We start from the raw sequence: 19,948 nt of genomic DNA on the forward strand, positions 1-19,948 counted from the left end.
GAGAGTAGTACAGTCCAGTGATGCTGAACAAAGTGTACTTTCTCTCCTTTCCAGAGACAAGATATTTGCTGCCCTTCATCCTCTCTGCCTGCTGGTTTGAAAAGCACTGGCTGCTTTTCAGTTCATGCAGAAGCACCATCGCCTCCTTTGGGTGTTAGACATGGAGTGTGTGCACCTTGGACTCTCTCAGAAGAGCTGGATGCCTGATTTGAGCAAATCCCTCTTGGGCTTGTGCTTGAATGTGCACCAAACTTTCTCAAGATAAGACTGCAAATAAACAGCTTAGATATTTTGGCACCAGCAAGGGCAAAGTGTGCTTAGTATGGCCTTCTGAAGGCAAGAAATTTTCTCCATGATGTGCTTTTGATCAAATTTTGTAACTATTATGTGCAAAAACCATTAACTTGTTATTTTAGACTAAGGCTAGAAGATTCCAGCTTTCACCTATGTCCATTTATGATGTAATTTATGGAGGTGAAAGCCATCGAGGTGAAATTAATTTCAGAAAAAAGTCTCATATAGTTACAACCAAATGTTTAACCAAGCTCAGATGGCCTGATGGCAGTAAAATAAATTCAAAATGTGCCATGATTGAAAAGATCTGCTATAATTTTAAGAACACCAGAGTGGGGAAATCCGAGATGCATCTCCCACAGCTGCAGGACCTCATCTCTGTTGCACACGTGACAAGGGAGCACAACTCCCACTGAATTTATCTGCACTGCATTTTCCATCTCTGTCTGTGACAGGTCAGATTCCCGACTGGTATAAATCAACCCATTCCATAAAAGTCCATGACAAGCTGGACAGATTTACACCAGTGGAATACTTGGTCTGACCTCTTTCCTGTCCTGCAGCAGTTGCATGACCAACTTATAATGGCTCTTGGAAACCAGTCTCCTTTGTGCCTTCAGCTTCTGGACAACTGTGGATCTCCTCTGCCCATGGAGGCAACGGAGCAACAGGTCTTGGAAGGGGAATAGAGGCAATTTGTGCCCCAGGTCTCTGCTCAGACCCAAGGGAAGGCTCTGTTCTCCCATGGAGAGTATGGGAGCTCCTCATCAAAGAGCAAAGGCAGTGCAAGACTAAACAAACATATGATACCCTCCAGTCTCTCTCCAGCTCTGTTTTCTTGTATTCAGATAAACAAATGGCTGCAAGAAGGGTGAAGCCACCTTTGCCATTTGCAGTTTGCATCTCCACATAGCCAGTGCAGAGACATTTGTAATGCACAGGCTGTTTTGGGTAATGAATCATTAATTGACAAAGTAAACACAGCATTATTATAAGAATGCTGGAAATGTTTTTGCTCATGTTCAGCATCCTTTGGGAACTTCTTGTACTTTGCTCAAGATTGCATCTCAGGAGGATTTTTTTTTTTCCCCCCCTTAAAAAAATTGGAAAAAACCAGTCATTTATTTTGAAAGCTACACTTTATTGTGTAGCTGCTAGAAAGGAGAATGCTGCCCCTTTTCCTTCTTTCCTGTTTCTTTCACATAAAGAGCAAACAGCAGCATTAACATCAGAAATACAACCACAATTAATTCCATCTCTCTGAGCATGAGCCATTGGCAATGTTTGATGGGAGCTCACATCCCTTGACATCACACAGGGATGAAGGGGATGCTGTGAGGGCTGCACTGTAAATGTGAACACCCAAAGCCTGATAATGTGACATTTGCTCCACTTTCAAGGCAGCCTTTCCTTGTTATTTGAGTAAGTTTTGCATGTAAGAGACAGATACGTTCATCCCCAGTCATCTTTCGTGGCTCTGTTACTACAAAAAGAACTTTACATGTGCAACAAATCAGATGTAAGGAAAAATATTCATGATGTGACCAACATCTTCATGACCATACCCTAGAGAGGCACTTTTTAGTGGCCATGCTCATCCTGCTCTTTCCCCTGCAGCCCCCAGAGTTTCTTTGGCTGTTACCCAAGGCATGTGTTTGCAGCCATATCGTGACACACTGAAGCATATCACGAGCTGCCTCTGCTCTTGACACAGCCCTCTCCTCCTGCCAAAAAAAGGCTTCTGAGCTATGACATTAAAGGTTATGTCGGGAGGCAAGGCAAAACAGAAAGGAAATTAAGCCCAGCTGTCTCCCTCAGAATGGATCACACCATTTTAAATGCTATTTTTATCACAGGGGGTTGTTTAAGTGGAGGGCTGGAAGAAGGGAGAGGGGAGAGAAGGGAAGTAGGACTTTGTTTTTTGAAAGTTGCCTAATCAATCTTTCAGCTTGCAGGACAACATTCTTCACAACTGTGCTGCAGCATCCAGCTCTAAGTGCAGGGGGAGTTCCCTTGAAACAAGAAGTCCTATAAGTATATTTAAAAAAATATAACAATAATATCTAAGTGTTAAGCATAATTAGGACTGAATATTATTTATACAATGAAATTAAAATGATTTTCTGTAAAACAGATTTCTGCTTTTATATGAGAATGTGGCAAGTGAATTAAAAAATTTACCTGAATTTGCTCATATCTTCTTACAAATCATATTGCATTTTTTTAATGTGATAGACTGAACAAATTAAGTCATTTCAAAGTATCATGTTAAAGTCAAAATTTATTTTGTTCATGATATTTTTACTTTTTTAAGATTAATTCAACTGTTTTTAATTAAAGCACTGTGCTTTCAGAAGGAGTAAGATGGATTCCAAATTCTATTGGAATATTCTATTTCTATAAAAGTTCTCCATATTTTTAGAAATAATTTTGAGATTTACAAAAATCTAATTAGAATACCTACAGTGAAAACAAATACACTCTTTTCTTAAAATCCATCACACTGCTGTTCTTTTTTTGTGAAAATTTTAAGTTAAAATTTGTATTTCCACACTGAAGATTTAAACTTTATTACCAATCCAAGTGAAAAATTTATCATTTTAAAATATATTTCACTTACTGTACAGCAATGTCACAAGGGTGCTTAAAAACCTAATGCACTAGTAAAGCAAAAACCAGCAAATCCCATAATGATTTTCAATTTAGCAAAAACTTCTTTATAATTTTGCTGTTTCTAATAGAAAATATGCTTCTGGGTTAGGTTCATTTTGATGTTGAATAAAAATGAGCAAACCCTAAAATCAATCTTTTGTAGAAACTCAATTTATTTATTTATATTTTTATTTAGGGCTGTATTCTGTAAAAATACAAAAACTATAGAATATTGCACTGCCCTATATTGTTATGGGTGACATTTTCCTCGGAGTTTCATAAAATCTGGTAGTTCTGCAGGCTTCAAAACATGTTTAGTGAATCAGAAAAGAACCTTAAAAGAACAGGGTTATTATATGTAACAAGACCTCCCAATTCTTCATGATATATGCATCAACCAGACTGTTATACTATTTATCACCTTATTTAAATAACCACAGGCTTTTTGTAAACAAAGAGCCTATGACTTGATAGTTTTCCCCATTCTAAGGAGATCTCTTGAATAAAACTGCTCTTAGATTTCTTTTATTTTTTTTTCTTTTTGCTCTCTTACAAATACTTGCATATTGTGTGTAAACAGTCATGTGTTTATCTGTGTTATTATAGCCTTTTACCAGGCTATAATTTACTAGAGGCCTATTTCATTGATTGAAACTTGCAGTATTGCTTAGGTTTTGAAGAATCCAACCTAGTACCTGAAACCATATTAATTTTATAATCACAGTGAGGGCAAACCAGATACAAAATTGAAAAGCTGTATTTCCAGGTCTTGCCAAGAGCTGAGTTCATGTTGTCTGTCCAGAAAAGCAGAACTAAGAGAATTTTTAGTCACTGAAGCACTTTAAAAATGCAAGTATCCCACCTCATGTTCCTCATGCTGCAAAGATCTCACACATTTGTCTCATTCTTTAGGGATATCTGCTTCATCAACACATAAAAGAACACTGCCAGTTTGTTCAATTTTAGCATAGTAAACCTCACAACTGGGAATAAAATGGGAAATCCAATCTCTGAAACATCCTTAAAAGAGGCAAAACCCATGGAAATGGGAATAACGGTTGTGTGTCACTCTATCTGCTAAAACATATTTAATCCAAATGATTTCTGCCACATTCTGTCTCATAACCTCCTCCTCAAATACCACAGATGCTTTTCTATGATGTTTCTGATAGACACAACAGAAGGCTCGCACAGAAGGCTAAAAGAAGTCCATAGGAAAAAAAAAGTATAGCCTAAAAACATATTAGAGTTGTTACTTTAGTGCTAGCAAGAGGCAAAAATCTAAGTTTTATTCACGTGAAGCTTGTGACCAGGAGTGCCTGCTCTTCTGTGTGAACAACCAACACACAGCAGCTAACACTGTTAGCACCAGGAACAAATGCAGGAGGCTTCCTTAATCATAACAGAGTTTAAAACTCTGCATTTTCAGTTTTTTGCACTCAGAACCAATACAGCAGGAGCCTAACAGTTAATGTCTATAATTTTAGAGGTAATTTCAGAAAACAATTGAAGTGTTAAAGGGCAGTTCACCTTTTATGAAGATGCACCAGCAGTATCTGTTCTTCCCTGAAAGATTAATATGTGTTTGCCTTTCTCTTACTGTCTTTTATTGGGGGTTTATTGTCTGGGTTTTGGACTGTTTAACTTTTTTTTAATGAAGTCTAAATTTTCTGTAGAAAAATTACCCAACAGAAAACCTAAACAATATTGGCAGCTCTACTGCTCATGTACAGAAAGCAATTCCTGACAGATCTTCATTATTTCTTCTTGTGTTCAAAAACCAAGAATTTCCTTAAGAATCCCCTTAATTGAGCTTCCCATCCACCTCTTGCTTAGGGACATTTAACACACACTCCAAAGAACAACCTGATTATCAAATCTCTGCAGGGAACCAGGGCCATCTACTCAAACACCATCTGGAGCCCAAGCTCTGTCCACCAGGATATATTATTGCCATGAAGCCATGCTGTCAAAATATCTCAATATCAATATCTCAACTTACCTTTCACAGGTATTCTCATTGAGATTGTTAAATGGGAAATTATTTACTTCCCTTCAAAACCACCACGAGCCAGGAAAGGGTTATTAGAATGATTTCTTTGCCTGCAAGAAAAAGAAATTATTATTGGGGATTACTTTTAGCATGGAATTGGTTCCAGTAGATTGACTCCAAAAATAGGAGGTTGATGCAGCTGGCCTGCTTCTTCCTCTCAGTTTGTTCCTGAATCAGAAAACCTGTATCCAGGAGCATTAATGCTTCATTCAAGCCTTCTGAAGAGGTGCTGAGCACAGCACAGCTGTGCCATGCTAAGGACTCACCCAAAAATGGCCTGAAAAACACAGAGTGAAGGATGCACGAGCTCCATCACCCAGACCCACCTGCTCAGAAGCACCTGCAGCTCTGCAGATGTTTGAGCAGAGCAGCAGTGTTGGGAAAGAGGAATTTCATGGATGTTCAGAATCCTCTCTAAATCAGATGAAGCTGTGAAGACTAAATCTTCCCTGTCCTGACTTTTAAAGCAAGATGGGGCAAAGATGCACTACCCATGCCATATCATAGGAAAACTTTTAGGTCTCAATCTGCAGAGTTTCTTAGAAGTTATAACATTTTATCAGAGTGCCTTGCTGATAGAAAGCACTCCTGGTGCACTGACCAAGGGGCACAGCAGCTCACTAAAACAGAGAAGGCATTACTCTGCTCCTTGTATGAAAAAGGGGAGAGCTTGGAAGAGAAATGTGCAGACTCTGTTGCTCAGTCAGCAAACAGAAAATAGAATTTCTGCCCTGGAATCAGCATTCAGCACTTACAGGAACATAACAATACATAACAATGACAAAGACATTCAAATTATTGTACAACAGTAAAAATAATTGTGGAAAGTACAAGACTGGTTAACATTTGGCAACAGTAAATTAATGTTATTGCTTTAATTAGTTCCCTTTTCAGTTCATGAGTTGACTTCATAAAGCTGTTAATCTGTTTTGATAGACAAAAACGTTCACAAATGCTCACATTCTGCAAAAGGAGCAGAACACTAAAAGTCTTTTCTCTTAAAAGAGATGGGTTTACTCATCTAGCTATAAACCAGCATATTAGTTTAAAAATAACCTAGGAAACTATGTCTTTCTGAATTGTGATTTTGCCAACACAAAGAAATAGCTCATATATTTATCTATCATTACAGCCTGGTTATGGGAACTAGAAAAAGGAATGCAATGATAGGAACATTAACCTTTAACAATGGTTGAGCTATAAGCCATCCTTGTTCCAAGAGTCCAGTTGCACAATGGGCCTTTTTATGATAGTTTAAAATGTCTTTTCTGATAACAGTGTTTATAGAATTAGCTTGAGATGACATCTTCTTTTCTATTTCTCAGGGCCCTAGTAAAGCAGGGGAAAGAATGCCTCTGCATAGGGAAAACTCGACAGGAGCAAGCCCAAGTCTATCAGAGAAATGGTTTGCCCAGACATTTTGTCAAGATTTCCATTGAGCAAGTCAGCATTCCCTGTCATCATCTCCTTTCTAAACACAAACACTCACTGCAGAGCACTTGCTTCCCCACTCCCTGGGGCAGAAAGGAGCTTAGATATTTTTCTCTCCCACTTCCCATTGCACTTCCCCCATTTGGTTCTTTATGAGCATTGCCCTTCACACTTTCATTTCAATTCCTTTCCACACCCACTCATAATTATACACCAAGCTCTGATTAGGAATCTTCATACAACATACACATTATCTAGATATTTTATACCTGTTTCCACACGTGGCAACATGAAGAACTCACTGCTGAAGCAACAGCTCTTCATTTCCAAAAGGTTGAGTTGTAACCATTTCAGGAGAAAAAAATCTCAGCTTGTTGCAATGGGAAATTAAGTTGCACAAAGTTAAACAAAAAGAAATGGTATCAGTTTTGCCAATTAAAATAATTCTTTGCACGCATGATCATTTGCATTCAGAAAAGTAAAACAAAAAAAACTGTAAGATGTAAATTTTTCACAATTAGGTAGGTCTCGTGATTTTATTTATATATGAAGTCACATTTGAGATCAATTGGAAAAGTTTTCCTTTTTTAATGTTTTTCGTCATAGGTTTTAGCTGGGAAAGCCTGATGTGCTCAGAGTTAGATAAAACTCATCTATCCTGCATGTGATTCAATCAAATTAAATGCTGGTTTTCAAATTAGCTATGCAATATTGCCTTCCAAAAAAAAAAAAAATCTCATTTTCAGTCCTGAAGACAGAACTTCTTTATCAAGTTACCAGTGCAAACCTGGTAGAAGGTATGATACCTACATTTGTTTTGCTTCAGAGCTGTGCTGCTGTTTTGAGTTAAATTCCCCAGTCATGGCCACTTGCTGGGTATTAGTTGGATTTACAGAGTTATTTCACCACACATGGACTAAATTCCTTAGGAGGAAACTGAACATGGCTGCAGATGTGCACCAAATGTCCAGCCCAGCTTCCACCAGGAACACAGGCCCTGGAGGAGATTGGTCCTGTGAACAGCTTCAAATGGAGCTGAGTTGCCTTCTGCATAAAATTTTAAGATCTTTCTTACAAATCAAAACTTTTATACAAAGCAGCACCAACATGCTGGAGAGCTTTTTTCTCAGGATCAAGTCTCTGTCAAAAGGGGGTTAATCATCTTGATTACAGGCAGTCATTGAGCTCTGTGGACTTGTATTACTGACAGTCATAAACTCCTACCTTAAAAATGGTGTAATACAAAATAAATTGGTTTTATATATAACACAGTAGCTAATATTCTAGGACTGATTTACTGTACTCAGGGTTGCTAACTTGGAGCATAGATAGATGTTTGGGATAGATGTTAACAAATCCAGAATAAAATTAATTCTGTGACTTTTGTACTAGATATGCTAGCCAAGAAATGTCAAGCAGAAACACAAATTCCCTTTAAATGTTACTGTGCTTTCACTGGTAATACCTCAAATAAGTTACATTTAGAAAAATAAATTCTAAAATCATGTTCTACATCTACACACCCCAAGGTCTCTTGTCCTCTTATTGGATTCAGCTGGACTGGCTTGGTATTTCTCACAGGAAGTCAACTTTTGAAATAAACCACATCTCAAATATTTCTTGATTTTTTGGCATCATACATCATCTCTTTTGGTGCTGTATCAAATTTTACCAGGGGACATTTGACTACCTAGTGGTATTTTACCTAATTTGTATACTAAGGTTCATATTTGATCTGGATTCAAAGTGTGTCCATGCTCCTAATATGACTCTAAAAAAATTCACATAGTTGCAGGTTTATAACCTGTAGAGAAATTCACCAGAAAATCTGCCCAGTTGCAAAGATGATTTCTGCCTGTCAGCATTTTAAACACATCCTAAGATAAAAATACACTGAAATTAATGAGGATAGTAGCAATACACATTAACAGACAGTGAAACATTAATAGGACTCGAGTTTTTCCTCCATGAAAATTACTTTGAAAAAACTTTAAAAAGAGAAATCTATAGTATAATACTTTAGTATATTTATACTTTAGTATAATTCACGTTTTTTCTTTGGGACACACTGATACAGAACAGTCACCTAAGACTGTTTATCATTTGGTTTATTCATGCTGCAAGTTTGGTGCATTAACAAAGCATCAAACTACACAAAACAAGCAAATTATACATCAGAATCTTTCTGCTGGTTTTGGCCACAGCTATGCTTAAATTATTCTGAAAGAGAATAAAATCTGCTGTGTTTTTCAATTGGGACTATTTGCTGTGACAGCAATACTTTTTTGAGCATAGCCATGATCCTACATCTATTTTGTTGTGATTTATATTTTTATTTCTCAGTGGTTTTGTAATTCATTAATGGAATAATCTGAGCTGTCTCTAGTGTACAAAATTCTGGATATAATTTGTATGTGTAGACATTAAATCCAAATGATTAGCTATTTAAAGTGTTGAAGAAAATGGCAGGTTTCTGGATCAAGGCCTTTGGGTTTATAATTTTATTTTACCCTTAACAAACTCAGTCCTTCTGGAACCCCTCATGATGCTGACCAGCACAGTTCTGGTGGTCAGCAGCACCCTGAAGTCTTAGACAAGCTGAAGATCTTGCATCATTTTTTCCCCCCTGTGTGTACCATTCCACTCCACCTTTTCAGATATAAATTTTGGCCCCAGAAGATACTGGCTGACTCACAAGGAAAAATACAGCTCTTAAATACAAAATGAGAAATCAAATCGCTCAATAGCCCCCTTTTTTTTGGTTCCTATATTCATCTTTTTTGTGGTGGCTGACTTTTTCAGTGGAATGTGTCCTGCTGTGGAATATGTTACCTTTGCTCTCCCTGCATTCATCATAGAGTGCAGAAATTAATGGCATTCATAACCATATTGAGGTCTGTTAGTAGTAGCAAACCTGGAAATTAATTTGGAGGTACATGACTCTTTTCTAAATAGATCAAACCACAAGAAATTTGCAGTTGCTGGAAATCTGCATTTAAATATTTCAAACAGGACTGTGTTGATTTTAAGGGTTGAAAGAACAGTTGCAATCAGCAAAAAATATTCATAGTAGGTCACAAGGTATATTTTGCCAAACCATAATAAGGGTTTGACAAAGTGTTTGACAGTGTCTTGTATTTAATCACACTTCATATCACTTTGCAGAATAGTTGTATTCAAATACATTGGAGATCACACTGTGACTTGAACACTAGATCAAGTTATCATTTAAACCATGAAATCAGACTTGGTCTTAGTTTTGACAACATTTAATTGGACTTGTTTTGAAATACATCAGTCCCTTCTCACTCCTATGGCAAGGGAAAGCTGTGCTGAAGGAAAGTAGCCCACTTCCAAGCATAAATAAACAACCAAACTGAGCTCCTCCTCACATGGATCTAAATAAATGATGTTATGGCATTACAAGGTGCTGCTGTGGGAGCCAGGAAAAGCCTGAAATAGTAAAGAGGGAGCTGTAGCATCCATTACACAAGCAGCCAGGCAAATGGAAACTTCCTGGCTCTGAATCTTTCTCCAGTGAACCTCTGAAGCAAGCCCAGTCTCATAACCAGTGCCAGTCCTGGTGGCAGCTGCTTGGACAAGGCTCCTGTTGTCCTGCTGAGGTCAAAGTCAGCTTTATAAATCTGATGTATAATGTATTGAGCTGAACTGCTTGTTCCCATCCCCTCAGAGCGCTGCCTCAACCCATCCTGTGACACAGTCTCACCTTTCCTAGAGGACTCTTTCCAAAGTTACTCGTGAAATTATTTTGTGGGAAGAACAGACATATAATCTGTCTGATGACCTGTGGTGAAGCAGGCAGAAAAAAAGCTTTCATCAGCTAAAATAGATTTCTGTTTCTTTTTGTTTGAAGTAAATTTGTTTCTCCCAATTTGATCTCAAAGCTTCAGGCAAATAAAATAATTTGATTATTTTATATGTAAAATTAAGTCTTTTTCTTATTTATTTAAGCAGCATCAAAACAGATTTTTGGCTGCCTTTGAGACCTTCTTCCTTACAGTCCAAGGCATTGTTTTATGCTTTGCATTCTGGGACATAAAAACAGAGACAAAAAAGGAGCAATGGCCAAGCAAACCCAAAATTGTAAATCTATGTCTACAATCTTTAAAAGTATGGGGAAAAAAATGGTCACAGGCTCTTAGCCAATTTAAAACACTGTAATACAACTTTTTGTGAAGCTTTCTGACATGTCCAAAATAAAATTAAAAGAGCAAGGCATATTTAAAAGCTTCATCAAGCAAAATGGTTGCTACGTCTTCAGTGACAGTAAAAGGCTTTGATGTGCAGTTTCAGTGGATTGGTCAGTACAACCACAGACTGAGGATTGCCTCAGCACATTATACAGACATCAGACAGGATGGATTTAGGTAACATATGCACCTGCCAGACTAATCCAAGATCTATGAAATTGATGAGTTTGGCATGATTTCATCTTGATCTTTGTGTCATGATGCTTATCCAGAAAATCAGCTGGAAGAATGCTGCTTTTGACAGCGCAGGTTGCACAGGTTGTAGCAGGAGGATGGTTGGCTCTTTCCACACCAGGCAAAAAAAAACCCCTTGATCTCTCCCAGGATCTTCAATGTGGTTCCCCAGCTTATAATTCGTGCCAAGAGGAAATGTTTGAAACCCAAGTTTCTAGATTTGCTGTTTGCAGGGTCCCACAATAATAACACCCAGCACCCCCCAGATATTTGCTCACTTGATCACCTGCTGCTAAGGAAGCAGCAAGCACTCCTCTCCATCAGCCCTTCTCCAGAACACTCATAAATTTAATGGAAAAAGCCCCAGAACTGTTTGGGGTTTACAGCTGCCCATAACGAATTCAGATGCAGAGCATTTGCATCCCCTCATCCTATGTGTAGAGCAAAGTCACTCGCAGGACTGAGGTCTAGGTCCATGTGTGTCTCACCTACCACCCAAACAACACAAAGTTCAAGAATGTTTGGGAGCTGGATCTTTGCATAACACGTTCTCAGAGAAAGAACCCATTGCCCGCCACTACGGAAATGTAAATTTCATCAGATAAAATGGCTTTCCCATTCAACGCACAGAAAAGGCCTGAAGGAACAAAACAAAAGCTTAATAAAGAACAAAAAGAAAATGAACAGGAATTCCTCTAGGCTGAATGTTAGAATACAGCCAAAACTATTGAAATGTCCGGAACCCAGGCAGCGCCCAACTAGTTCACAAGTTCATTCAGGGTAGGGAAAGGGGGAAATGTGGTCAGATGCTTCTGTCAGTTTGAAGAATATCTGTGGGGCTTTGACAAACAAGATGAATGTTCTCATTCAAATGAACCACCAGTTATTTAACTTACTTCCCCTGAATGTCTGGACTTCAACCGCCTGAAAGACTGAAATATTTTGTCCCACAATCATTTCTGGTTTGCTGATTTATTTGTACTCTGTCCTGACCCCTTCTCAAAGAAATATTCCTGTTTTCAGCATCCATGTCTGTACACAAAGCAGGCTGTCAAAGCATGTTTTCTCCAGAGCCCTTGCCACCAGGTACTTCTCCACATCACCAACTGGTTTATATTGTTTGTATGCTTGTTGCTTCTCTTTGGGGAATTTCTGAGCTGTGGGCTTTGCTGAATAACAACCTAAGCAAAACTTCCCCTAGCCTGTCTCTCCTCTTTGGTTTCAGCTCTTAAACATAAGACATCTAAAAAGAACCTGAATGTTTTCCTTGCATAAATATGTAATTCACTGTCTTTTACTGACACAAAGAAAATTGAATATAGAAATGAACAGAAAGAGTTATAATTTCAGAAAGAAATGTTTCTAATAAATGATGTCTCATTGTAAGATTAAGCCCCTAACTTTTTAGGGATACAAAATATTTATATTCTAACCTAGTAGCAATTTTACTAACACACGATTCTGAAAAATGGCAATTCTTGTTTGTTTTCATCTTGTTCATTCATCCTTCTCTTAGCAAGGACTGTCCTGCCTCCATCTAGATTCAAGGCTCATTTTCAAGTACCAGTCACATCCCAGACCAGTGAATTCCCTTGGAAAGATGGACTGACAGAACAAGTTATACCATTAGTCCTCAGCACACTTTTGCAGACAGAATTACACAGCCAGTGATGGGACAGAAAACAGGCTCCCTGCCTTAACTTAGCCATGAAGTTGGGCTTGGCACAGAAAATCCTCTGTTTTTAATCTCCACAGAGGAAAGCCGACACCATCTTTCACATGGGCTCAGTGTTGTGAGAGTTCTCTTTTTATGAATACCCAGAGTCACTTCAGGGTTGGTGCTAAATAAAGCAGGCAGAAAAAATGTAAACTACTGGCTGATGTTTTGTTTTGCTCCATATAGCCACCAGGAAAAGTGAAATGTTTCAGAATCCCCAGAGTGCAAGTGGAAAAGAGTCTGCACTATAGCCCTGTCTTATTTTGGCTATGCAATAAAATGAAACATTAACCATTCTCAGAGTGCACATCAGCACTCCTCAGCCAGTAGCTGTGTGACCTGGCATCAATGTCATCTCTGAACTTATTAGGATGTTCAGAATTTTCCAGGGAACTGAGAGAGCAGGAAAATCTCAGCTGACGTACCATTCACTGAGGAACGCTATTAACTGAACTTATTTGCTGCAATTCCTGTCTAAACTTTAGAAATATTGCATTCTAGCTTTGATTGTAAGGAGAAAGTGTGAGGGATAAGAAATTCCCTCCCTATCCACATCACATATTAACTGCAGCAAACCCAAAGCTCCAGCTGCTATCATGATATTGCCATGCAGCTTCCAAATCTTCCAGTTCCAGTGGTCTCCTTGCCCTTTGGGATCATTACATCCAGTTTCCTCTTCAACAAACAAGGTCAAAATCGCCTCTCATTCCCAGTGGCATTAGTCTGTAGATATTTCATGGAGCTCCATATGTTCTGATAAGCTCCTACCATGCTGACCAAGAAGAAAAACTCCCTCCTGTAAATGATGTGAAAATATTATTCACAGAGAAGCAGAGCATCAGTTCCAGGTTCTGTTGAGGTCAATGGGAGTTCTGTCACTGGTTTACAAAAACAGGATTTGATTCCCCACGTACTGAGTAAGTCAGAATATATCCATTTGGCAGGAGAGCAAACCAACCTCTGCTTCCAGCTACTGCTACACAAATCCTTTTATTTCAATGTTATCACACACTCCCTAATTCATTCTCAGGAGCTCTCCTACACAAGAATTTTTTTTAGAAGGCAGTGTTTAGTGGTACCTTGTGCTCATGACTGGAATACACTCCTACTTTCATCTATTTCAACATTGGATTCACCTCCTGTGTTTTACGAGAGGAAGGAAAAATAATTTTAACTAGCCATCCTCTCCCTTCCTCTTTTCAGATGTAAGTGCTTGCAAACCTAAATGGAAACAGTAATGTATTTAACATGCTTCTGTGCTGCATCAGGCATGGCAATGCTGTCAGCAGAACAACGTGAGATTTTTGTGCTGACTGATATGTGAGAACTAAGAGAGCTTTAATGGTATTATGCTGAGAGTTCAGCAGATTTACATAGAAAAAGATATTATCCACAAAAAGTCATTTATTGGAGAAACTAACTCTCTTCCTTGATCAAAACTCCCAAAATTGCTAGTTTTATGTTCCCTTCAATAAGGCTGGAAATTAATCTGGGCTCTGAAGTTTAACATCATTAACTATTCTGATAAAGCAGCATTCTTCAACTATGATGGAAAAAATATATAAATGGGTAAAATCATTTGGCTGAAAATGCTCAATTAGTCACTAATTGATTATTCTGTTTCTCTAAAGCAGCTCTTGTTCTGTTTGACAGCTGATCTTGTCCTGAAAGTAAATGAACCTTGAAGGAACACTCCAAATTTAATTGTGCCATTTAGTGACTCCTGGCAAAATCCTAGTGGCAAGTTGTTAATATCACTGAATTCTCAGTCTCAAGAGATGCCCATAGCACAGTTTTAAATGATCTGTTAGCTACAGAAATATTTATTTGAACACATTGCAAATTAAAGGGTTGTAGATAACAGCAAAACACTTTAAACCTTTGTGTTCTATTGATGCCATCAATTACACTGTTATCTGCATTGTGCCCCTGAGACCATGATCAGCATGATGAGAGCTCCCTCCGTGACACCATGTGCAACACTTGATATATTTATTTTAAAGAAAGAGACTGATTTCTGTAGTGGGGGAAAAACGGATGGAATGGGAAGTGGAAAACTGAGTCATCTACTGCATTCAAGGATTGGTTCAATCTACTCTGTGAAAAATTTGAGATTCTGTAAAAACTGTCAATTCTCTATTCCATCTTTTTTTCTTCTTAACATATTTATTTGAATTTCAGAAAAATACACAAATATCTCTAAGAGGGATGCAGAGAGACTGTTTCACAAAAAGTTTAAAGTCATGCCTGTAGAACCTCAGTTTACTAATATCCCTCATTTTGGGATCTGAATCTCACTAGGCTCAAGACACCAAGTCCTGATTTAAGTTCAAGTACTTGATACAAGCATATTGACTTTTATTCTCTGTATGCTGTAGTGGACATAGAACTCAAAGATGTAGTGCTAAACAAACTTAATTCCGAGCATAAGAAGGTTTGAAAAGGACTAGAAGATTTTGGTCTTTTCAATAATGGGAAATATCAGTGAAAGAGGATAAAAACTTTGTTTGAAATCTCTTAATAGAGATAATGCAAGTTGCATGTTCATTCAGTCCAATTTTATTGAAATTCATGACATTTTGTGTTGAAGGGGAATTCTGAGAAGAAAACATTGGAATGCTAGAAAGCAACTGAAATTATTAAATTATTATGCTGTCAAAGTTGATTCTGTCAAAAAAACCCCAGTTCACTGCATGCTACAGTAATTCTGCAGACAAAAGGACAAGTTTTGTAGTTTAGTGCTTTTCTGAGAAAAAAACCTGCTGTGTTTGATGATGATTAATACCTACCATATATTTGGCAGACTAATCTTGATCGTTTTTTCCTCCAGCAGCTCACAATCATCTCCCTCAGGGGTGTGTATGTCAGCACATTACCTAATAATAATCTGATAGCTGGATCTGCTGTTAAATAAAATCTGTAACATGACAAAGTGCCCACTTTTTATATGTTTATGCATCTGTAAGTGCTACAAGGGGCTGGTCTCCAAGTAAGTTCAGAAAGAGGAGGAGCTAAAGAATGCTATGTGATGAGTAGAAATTAAATGGACACAGAGTAGTGAATAATGGAATTAAACAATGTGGGAGATTTCTCCTCATAAGCTGGTTCTTCCAAGAAGCAGAGAGGGAGGGGGTTGGAGATGAGTGAGGACATTGGAAAATTAAACATCCAAATGGTCTTGGATGCTTCTCAAGGGAAATAAGAGCTGCAAATAGATGTGAGGACAAATGGCCACAAGTCTACAGGACGTTTTTCCCCATCAGGGAATGATGGAATATTATTTTTGGGCAGCAAGCCAGAACAGCTGAGTTAGAACTACAGCTCGTTCTAATCAACTGAGGTATAGGGTTGAGAGTGTAAATGCAGAGATGTCAGAAAAATTAAAGGAAATTACCACAATAGACAAGTGCAAGTCAATCTTCGTTCCTGAATATCCAGGAATCAACAAGGGAAGATGGTCTAGTGGACCCCACCAACACAAACAAGAAAGAACTGGTCAGGGGTGTGAAGGTCGGGGTCAGCCTTGCTGAAATGACCACAAGATGGTGGAGTTCAAGATCCTGCAAGAAGGAAACAAGGCAAAAAGCAGGACTTCAGATGAGCACACGGTTTTCCTCCAGGATCTGGCTGAGAGAACCAGGCAGACAGTCCTGGGGAGAAGGGAGACCTGGGGGACTAACTCCTCCAAGCCTCGGTCTGTCCTGACAAGAGAGCAATCAAGCATGGATCCTGCATGGATGAGCAGCATGATCCTGATGAGTTCAACACGAAAATAAAACATGCAAGAGGTAGAAGCAGGGATATGTGATTCAGATGGAATAAAGACACTGTGTGAGTGTGCAGGTATCAGGTGAGGAAAATCAAAATGCCAAGCTGAACATGAGACAGCCAAAAAAAAGGCCAACAATACCCTGGGTTACATCAGCAAGAGCATTGCCAACAAGATGGAGAGAAGTGATCCTTCCCCTCCACTGAGGAGTGGTGAGGCCACATCTGCAGTTCTGGCCTTACTGGCACAAGAGAGACATATTGATTTCATCAAACTCCGTGAAAAAATTGGAGAATTTGTCATACAAAAAAAGGGTGAGATAACTGGAACTGTTCAGTGGGGAAAAAAAGAATGTTTCAGGAAGAAATTGCCAATACATGGGAGAATCTTCCCCAATGGAAGACAGCAAAGAAGACTGGTCTCACTCTCTCACACAGAAATTTCCATTTAAACATAAGTTAAAAGATTTTGCTCTAGGACAAGTCATTCATTGGTTGCCCAGAGAGGTTGTTGAGTCTCTTTCCTTGAAGATGCTAAACTGGAGACAGCCCTGAGCAATGACCTGTAGCTGATCTTATCTTGAACAGAAAGGGTGGACTGGATGATCTCCAGAAGTGCCTTCCAACCTGAACTGTTCTGTGATTCTGTGAATGTTTTTCTATTCTGTGATTCTGCTGTAGCAAACATTTACTTTTTTTTTTCAAGTTTTGAATCCCTATTTACACAGGTACTGCAACACTGTTTCTGCAAAAGAGATAAAAATACAGAGAAAATGAGGAGAAAATTATGCAGTAACCTGTTTATCTTAAAAAAAAAACAAAAAAACAAACCAGAATGGATTTATATTTAATGATGAAATGAGCCAGCACCACTCTCTGAAGCAAATCTGAGTGATTTTTGTAACATACAATAGAAATGAAGGAGAAAAATCTAGAGTATTCAAAAACCATCAAATCAAGAAACTTATGATATATAAAATTCTGAAAATGAACCATGTCTTATAAAACTGGGTATTAAGGAGGAAGAGATTAGAAGGGAATGAGGCAATGAGGCATCTCCAGTTGCACAGAGTGCTCATGCTCAGGGGACAGCTTGCAGATCCAAATGAATCTCAATGAAGGAGAGAAGCCAAGCTGCTGGAAGAGTGATGCACATCCTCTGGCACAAGAAACACTCCATGGAAAGCACTCGCTTCTAATGTTGCCTGATGAGAATGGACAATCAGAGCATCACTCAGCACACTGAGAACAGCCCCACGGCACTAATCATCACCAGGAAAATCCAAGCTCTTGTCACCATCCACAAAGGCATGGGGAGAGTTTGCAGAAATATTTAATGTAGCTAAACAAAACGTGGCCCGACGCAACATTAATCAACCACTGAATGTCATCACCAATGGAAAGAATAAAACCCAAAGAGAAAATGGGTTTCTTTGATTGTTTGGTTTGAGGGTATTCCTTTCTTCTTCCTTTTCAGTAGTTATGGTGTAATTTTTCATACAACATCAGTTTGTCTTACATTTTGTTTTCAAATCATTGGGAAAATATGTTTTTTTCTATTCAGCTGTAATAATCCAGATCCTCCTGAAAAAAAACACTGAAGCAAAGCAAAATTGCAATCAGATGAGAAACTCTTTTTTATCTCCTTCCAAAGGATAGCTCTTCAGATAAAATCTTGGTTCTCTATACCATATACCATATTCACCAAAATTATATCAAGTGCAGCTAGATACTCTGCTTATAGATGAACAGATTTGACAGCTATAAGTTCAATGTTTGGAAAATTACTAAAGAAATGCATTTAGAAGTTATTGCTTTCAGAAACAAAAAGGTACTGATCCACCTATAAAATCTAATATTAGAAAAGGCTTGAAATGTCTGAAGTTGTTTCTTTGTCCTGAAATGGCTTAGGAAGTTAAAAATGCTAAAGCATTTCTTCAGAACAAACCCCAAAATGTTAAAGCTTCTCACAGAAACGTAGAGCACCTCATACTGGGATAGATCCAAGTGGACAGGATATTTGTCCAGATGGAAAGTTCTCCCATTTGAGGTTAAAGCATGAATGCCATTAAAAAAATTACTATGCCACAGTACTTTGGTGTTTCTCCCTCTTTCCAGAGCCGAGAGATGCTCAGGAGTACAAATAAATGAGTTACTGTCAAATAAATTATTTAAACTTTTTGGGATCTCTTGGACAGTTTTTGCCTGGAGTCTCCTGAAAAAAAGAACTGTTTTGGCTATTGATTATCTATTTGTAAGATCAGGTAAAGTACAGAGGAGGGGAAAAAAGAGTGAAAAACTGTGGACATTCCATTATTTTAGAAGCTATTCTAACATATTCGTCACTGTGGTATTTGTCTGGACCAGAAAATGGAAAAAAAGAAAAATACAGAAACCAGCAGAGACCTCAGTGAAGGGAAATAAGGCAGTGGTGGAACTCCTAATGAAAATAAGAGATGCAGTATGGGTGGTTTAACCATGCATCTTCCATTACAATTAATGGAAAATTCTATGGCAAAATCTTTTTGCTTTCACTTTAAACCTTCATTACTGAACAAGGCCTTTCACATAGTCATTCTTGTTTGCTCAAAGCATCTAGCTCTAAGAAATCACAAAGGTATTTCTCCTGTCATGAGAGCAGATTTTGATGTTAAACCATTACTGGATTTAGACATAAAGAAAAATACTTAGAATATTTTTTTTTTCTTAAAATATAAATTTCTGTGTTTCAGTGTGCAACAAACGTTTGTTCCTTCTCAGCTGCTGTAAATTTTCTGAATGAAACATGCAGTTTATTCAGACAATCTTATACAAGAGTGTCTTTATTTAGAGAATCTCAGCCCCCTTGAAAACCTAAATTTTCTGTGAGTTAAACATTGGAATCATTTACCAAGCAGTGAATACATGAACAATAAAGCGTGGCAAGCCATTTATCTGCATCCTGGTACGTTTTGCAAATCAAGAATAATCTTGTTTAGAACTTGACAAGAGAATCAGATACAATATCATTATTTTTGTGAAACACCTTGAAGTTTTCCTGGCATTCAAGGTGGGGTTTGCTGCAGAATAAGACTCAACTCTGATTACAGCCTAGTTCAGAGCCAGGGAAATCATTCAACTGAGCTTTGACAGCTCTCACCAAAGCAGATCATTAATCTCAGCTGATCCCAAAGTAGACATCTAAGGCTCAAACAGGACACTCATGCAAAAGTTTTAAAACAGTGATTTTTTTTTCTGTTCCTCACTGTGCAGAGATTTAAACATTTCCATATGAAACTATACCAGCTTTACAGGTCTCCCAATAAAACTTGGAACGGTGTTTGTGCCAGGTGTAGAATTGAATACAGCAAAAAATGAAGTGGCATTTTCTAAAGTACAACATCAAAGAAACTTCCAGTGAGCCTCCACTGAAACTGCACATGAGTATTTTTGAGGGCAGAAAACTATTAGACTGGAAATGAGAACAGTACATCAAAACCAAATTTAAGAAGCCATTATTTTGTATTTTGATACAAAAACAAGTGCAGGAGCACTTGTGTAAATCTAAACCCCAAACAAATCCCTCAGCTCCACCTAGAGAGCTTTTTC

The 19,948-nt window shown here is 38.1% G+C and overlaps 1 long non-coding RNA gene across 2 annotated transcripts in view; it reads right to left on the reverse strand.

Moving 5' to 3' along the window:
• LOC131586149 (uncharacterized) overlaps positions 1-19,948 on the reverse strand; it is a 43,606-nt gene that overhangs the window by 14,650 nt on the left and 9,008 nt on the right. For both annotated transcript variants that reach the window (XR_009279094.1, XR_009279093.1), the window contains exons 2-3: positions 6,700-6,800; positions 4,949-5,049 (exon numbers count right to left, since the gene is read on the reverse strand). This is a non-coding gene — a long non-coding RNA (uncharacterized LOC131586149). The remainder of the gene's footprint in view (positions 1-4,948; positions 5,050-6,699; positions 6,801-19,948) is intronic.

Source organism: Poecile atricapillus, chromosome 18 (assembly GCF_030490865.1).
Source record: "Poecile atricapillus isolate bPoeAtr1 chromosome 18, bPoeAtr1.hap1, whole genome shotgun sequence".
Classification (NCBI taxonomy): Eukaryota; Metazoa; Chordata; class Aves; order Passeriformes; family Paridae; genus Poecile; species Poecile atricapillus.